The sequence below is a fragment of the Myotis davidii genome, unplaced genomic scaffold (assembly GCF_000327345.1).
Source record: "Myotis davidii unplaced genomic scaffold, ASM32734v1 scaffold708, whole genome shotgun sequence".
Classification (NCBI taxonomy): domain Eukaryota; kingdom Metazoa; phylum Chordata; class Mammalia; order Chiroptera; family Vespertilionidae; genus Myotis; species Myotis davidii.
The window spans coordinates 172,596-178,390 of NW_006298797.1; positions in this window are offsets into that span (position 1 = coordinate 172,596).

The window sequence follows — 5,795 nt, forward strand, 5'->3', positions numbered from 1 at the left end:
GCATTATTATGTACTTAATATGATAGCAGCTAAAATGCTTTACTGTTCTCTGTTCATTATCCTATCTAATAATAGACAAACATGGTAATTAACTGTAACTTCGCTACCCTTCCCATTGGCTAATCAAGGCAATATGCAAATTAACTGCCAACTAAGATGGCTGTTAACCGCCAACAAAGATGGCAGTTAATTTGGATACTCGCAATGATGGGAGGTGAAAGGGGAAGGGTGGAAGACAGTGATTAGAAACCCAGGTGCAGGCAAGAGCCAGGAAGCAGGGCAAAGGTCGGCCCTGGAGGCCACCTTTGCCCTGCCACCAGTGGGTGATCGGAGAAGCCTGGGGGGGGTGGGGCAGGGAAGCAGACAGAGACAGCAATGGAGAAGCTGAAGCTGGATGCAGGGGCAGGGAAGCGGCTGCTGCCGCCAGCGTCCCCAGCTTCCCTGGCCCACACCCGGGATCTGTGACCGCAGAAGCTGGGTGCGGGGTAGGGAGGCAGCCGCCCCCCGCACATTCCCATTTCGCGGAAACAGAAAGGACAGCGGCAATGCCTGCATGAAGGCGTGGGGCAGGGGATCTCACCCAACCGTGTTCCCGGGGTCAGAAAAGCCCTGCCTGGGGGGATGCTCAGCTAACATCTAGGTCCTAGATTCTAGGAGATGCTCATCGGCAAACTGGGAACAGTCCAGGAAGAAGGAACCGGTACAATAACCCTGAGGTGGGAAAACCACGGCACAAGATCAGAGGGGAAGACTGGTAAGAACTGATGCCAAAGGGTAAGAGAGAGGGGCAGGTAAACCCATGAAGACTTGCAGCACGCGGTAAGACGATGGTTTTTAACCCCAAGACTAATGGGGAGCCATTGAAAAACAGAAGGACTCGGAAAACAGAAAAAGGCAGAGGCTGGCTCACGCCTGTGGCTTCCATCCCCCTAGGTTTGAAGCAAAGCCGCATGCAGAACAGATGAGGAGACACGAGTGGCGTGGGAAGGCGAGTTCTGAGACCGCTGCACAACCAGGGAAGATGTGAGAAGTCTGGGCCAGGACGGGGGCAGTGGCAGAGAGAGAAGGAATTCCAGCGATGGTGGGAAGGTCAGCGGGAGTGTGGCATCCGGACAGTGCAGGGGAGGGGAGGGAAGTGGCAGGAATGACGCCGAGGACCCTGGCCGGGCACTGAGGGGAGGGTGGCACTATTTACCAAAAGAGAACACCTGGAAGAACCTGACTCACTAGGGGCGACGTAATAAAGAGCCACCAGGAACACACAAAAGGACTGTCCGGTGGCACTGAGAACCTACAGATTATACAGCACCAGTAACAATAGTAATTTTAACTACTACTCTCTGCACATACGAAAGCATGGCAAGCAACTGGAAATATAACATATAATATGGGCTTAAGAGCCATCCATTTGGCCTGGCCAATGTGGCTCAGTTGGTTGAGCGACTTGCATGTACTAGGAGGTCCCAGGTTTGATTCCCAGTCAAGGCATATGCCCGGGTTGCGGGCTCAATTCCCACTAGGGGGCATGCAGGAGGAGTAGACCTCATTCTTGATGTTTCCATCTTTCTCTCCCTCTCTCTTCCTCTCTGAAATCAATAAAAGAAAAATATTTTTTTAAAAACCAGCTCCCTTGGCCCATCACTAGTCCCCATCCCCACACTATTGCATTTAGCCTTCTTCAGAGTCCTGTGGGATCTGGCCATATGCCAGAAAGGGGGAATGGGCAGGGGGGGATTGTAGGAGAGCAGACTTAGAAGATAAAACACCTGATTAACTAAATAAACATTATTGATTGTGTACCAAACACTTTGAGACCTCTATGATCTGTAGAACTATACATTTTGCAGAGGCATCAGAAAATTAAATAGTCCTGGATGGTTGCTCAGTGTTTAGAGCGTCTGCCTGTGGGTCTAAGGGTCTCAGGTTCAATTACCAGTGAAGGGCACATATCTGAGTTGCAGGTTCAATCCTGGGCCCCACCAGTTGGGGCACTTGTGGGAGACAACCAATGTTTCTCTCTCACATCAATGCTTCTCTCTCTACCCCCTCCCTCCTTCCCTTCCACTCTCTCTAAAATCAGTGGGGAAAAATATCCTCAGGTGAGGGTTAACAAAAACAAAAGAAAGAAAGAAAACTAAAGAATAATTGAATTACTTTATTTCTCAAAATTAATTGAAGCAGATACCTGTGACTTCATAGGGAGAGTCTACATAAGACAATACCAACAATACTTGATCCTACCAGTCGTTTGAACAATCCACATAGTGACACACAAAATAAATAAAAGAACTGAGTAAAGATGAAATCAGGACACTAAACAGAAAAAAAATTCTGAAAAGGAATAATAACATAAAAAAAATCAACAACAGCAATGCTCAGAACCCATTGCAATGCAGAAGGAGGGGTTGGAGCAGTGGTTCTCAACCTTCTGGCCCTTTAAATACAGTTCCTCATGTCGTGACTCAACCATAAAATTATTTTCGTTGCTACTTCATAACTGTAATGTTGCAACTGTTATGAATCGTAATGTAAATAAATGATATGCAGGATGGTCTTAGGCAACCCCTGCCAAAGGGGGCGCGACCCACAGGTTGAGAACCGCTGGGTTGGAGGGTAGAATGGAGACATTTTACCTTTAACCTTTGACAGGAAAGAAAGCAAAGAATATTTAAATCTTCATTTGAAATTTTGATTATTATAGGAAAACAAACCGTTGGACTCCAGCGTGTAAGTGGATGGACAGGAAGCTGATCAAATGCCAGAGGTCTCTTTACTCCTGATAACTGTCAAGCATTGCTTGAGTGCCCTTTAAGTTCTGCTGAAGAAGTTCTGAGAAAGCAATTGGAAACAGCATTGTTGCCTTCAGAAAACAGCAGAAGCCGATGGGGAGTTGCATTGGGGAAGAAACCCTCAGGGAAGTGAGACTCTCAATTATTTTTCATTATCACTGAGGAGACAGTGGACAGCGCAGAAGAAGAGCTCCTGCTGTGTTGGTGAGGCTTGTTGATGAAGCTCACAACCTGGGAGAGGAATCTGTAGGCTTCCTGCCTTAGGGGGCTGATGCTGATATAGAATTTCACACTATGATAACTGGGAAGTGTGGATTAAACACGGAGTATTGTCATGGCCAGGCTTACACTGTGTCCCGTGGATTTTCTTCCAAAATACAGGTTGGTAATTTAGACTTTTAGAGAAATATCCCCAAGCTATCTGCACACCTGCCTTAAACACATGGTTGGCAAAATCCGTGCCTGTATGGGAGTATCTGTTGCATTAGGAACAATTGAGGAAGTTGGTTCTTTTGTCCATCGATCACCACAACTGCCTTTAGAGCTTCACAGAGTAACCTCTGTCGTTTTTCAGAACAATAAAGAAGGGGTTAAAGAACTAAAGGAGCCCGGCCAGTGTGTCACAGTGGTTGAGCGTCAATCTATGAACCGGGAGATCACAGTTTGATTCCTGGTCAGGGCACATGCCCAGATTTCATGTTTCAGGCTGGATCCCCAGTAGGGAGCGTGCAGGAGGCAGCCAATTGATGATTCTCTTCATTGATGTTTCCATCTGTCTCTCCCTCTCCCTTCCTAGGAAGGAAGGGAGGGAGGGAAGGAGGGAAAGGAAAATTGCTATTCTCGGTGGACAGGCAGGCATGATGTTTTCTAAAATTTTAGTAACCTACAAGCATTGGTCTTATGTTTTGATGGTATAAGTAGTGACACAACTATGGGATGGAATAACTGTATAGCAGGCGGACCATTTGTACTCTGTAGTGCAGTAACCGAGTTTGATTTCATTGTTGCTATTGTTCTTAAATATGCTCTACCTTTTACAAGAGCTTTTGGGAAAATCTCCAGGGGCAAACCTCTTATGTCTTCTTTGCAGCTAGTAGCTTGATTGCAGTGCTGCATTCGCTGAGTGAAAATGATGGAAAATATTGAAGTTTGTCATGAATTTTGATTTCAAGAAACCACCAATTTGGCAACCAAACTTGATATTCAGATGGAGCTCCCTGGGAAATTTCACAGAGCACAGCAAGGTAACCTGGGATCTCAGCTAACCTCTGAGAGTTCCTGCTAAGAAGCTCTAAGTGTTCCAACAGCAGAACACATTCAGGAACTGAAAAATATATCCCCAGAACAGCACCTCAGAGCTCTTCAATGCTGATCTCTGGTACACTCTGTCATGGGACAGCTCAAATTCAGTACACTAGATGAACACCATGCTGATGTGCACAGAGGCGACATACCCAGTCCTGACACACTCTCAGCTCAGCTGCATTGTTGGAGAATCAAGTGCAAACACAGAGGGAAAGATACAGAGCTTCCACCCAACATTTATGAAGCACTTCACCTGCCAGACATCAAGTTTTGTCCTAATGTTGATGCATTGCTGAAGATCCTATGTGTTCCTCCTGTGATGAAGGTAGGAATAAGCTCTATGAAAATAGTGATAGTATCTCAAAGCATACCTGAGGAATGGAACACCAAAGGTCAAGGTCTGTCAGGGCCAGCCTGACAGGGTTGAGCCGGGCGGAGGCGGGGAGGTGGGAATTGAGAAAAGAAAGAAAGACAGGAAAGCGGGGTCGGGAGGACCCCAGTTCTCTCGATGAACTGAAGCGAGTTTATTAGCTATACAATTCTATTTATACACAACACACTGAATAGGAGGTCTGTCAAGAGGAATGTATTCTTTGTTCCTCTTAATCTCTGAGTGGTACAGCAGAAGGACAAGTTCTCAGTACAGCATATCTCAGTAAATAGTTACAGACTTCTTGGCAAGCTATGAAAGGCTGTTCTCATTCTACAAATGTTACTCCCATTCTACTGATAATTGCCATCCAAACAAGTCTGGGAAAACTGTGTGGGTAAGGGTCCCAGCCTTGCTAGCCCCTACAGGTGCAAGGACCTTGCCAGCTTACATTTGGCCCCCAACAAAGGTCAAGTAGTTTATCTTTGTTTAACATAAATTTTGATTAAAAACATGATTTTGAAAGTATGAAAATAGTAAAACATTGTTCAAATGTCTTATCTAACTAACAACATGATTTTTGATTTAATGGTAGACATATATATCTAACTCTATATAATTAAGTCAGAGTTTCCTACAAATAATTTAAAAACCACGAAAAATACCTAAGAGACTTTTAAAATGGGCTTCCTTTTATATTTGACTAGTGTCCCGGTGCACGGATTCATGCACATTGAAAGAAAATTAATTAGAAGAAATATTTTAATATCACTATTCGCATCTTGCTAATGAAAAGAAAATAGGATTCCACTGAGTCAGCTATCTACCTACTCCAGGATTACTGTAAGGATCAAATGAGATAAGGCACGTGAAAACACTTCACAGACATTTGGTTAAATTGTAAAATGTTTGCACCTGGCTATAAAGCAAGTGGTGTTCCTGGGCTGAAGAAACTTCAAGGAGGCTAGTCGCTAAGGAGAGGAAGCTGGGCATTGCTATGTGACATCATTATCCAGCACACACAGCGACCGTTTCCAGGCTGGGCTGGGATAGACTATGGGCTGCATTTTGTGCCATGGGGTCTTGGCAGCATTGGCTGCAATTTGGTGAGGTGTTGCTCCAGGACAGTGGTGGGGGCTTGTGTCCAACCTGGGGGAAACCAAGTGTTGCTTTGTCAGCACCAGGTCCATGGTGCCGTTTCTTTGTAAATGGCCAATGCATGTCACGGCAGCTCCTGTGTTGAATGTCTGCCCCCTGGTGGTCAGTGCATGTCATAGCAACTGGTCAGTTGGAGGGACACTTTATATATATACTAGAGGCCCGGTGCACAA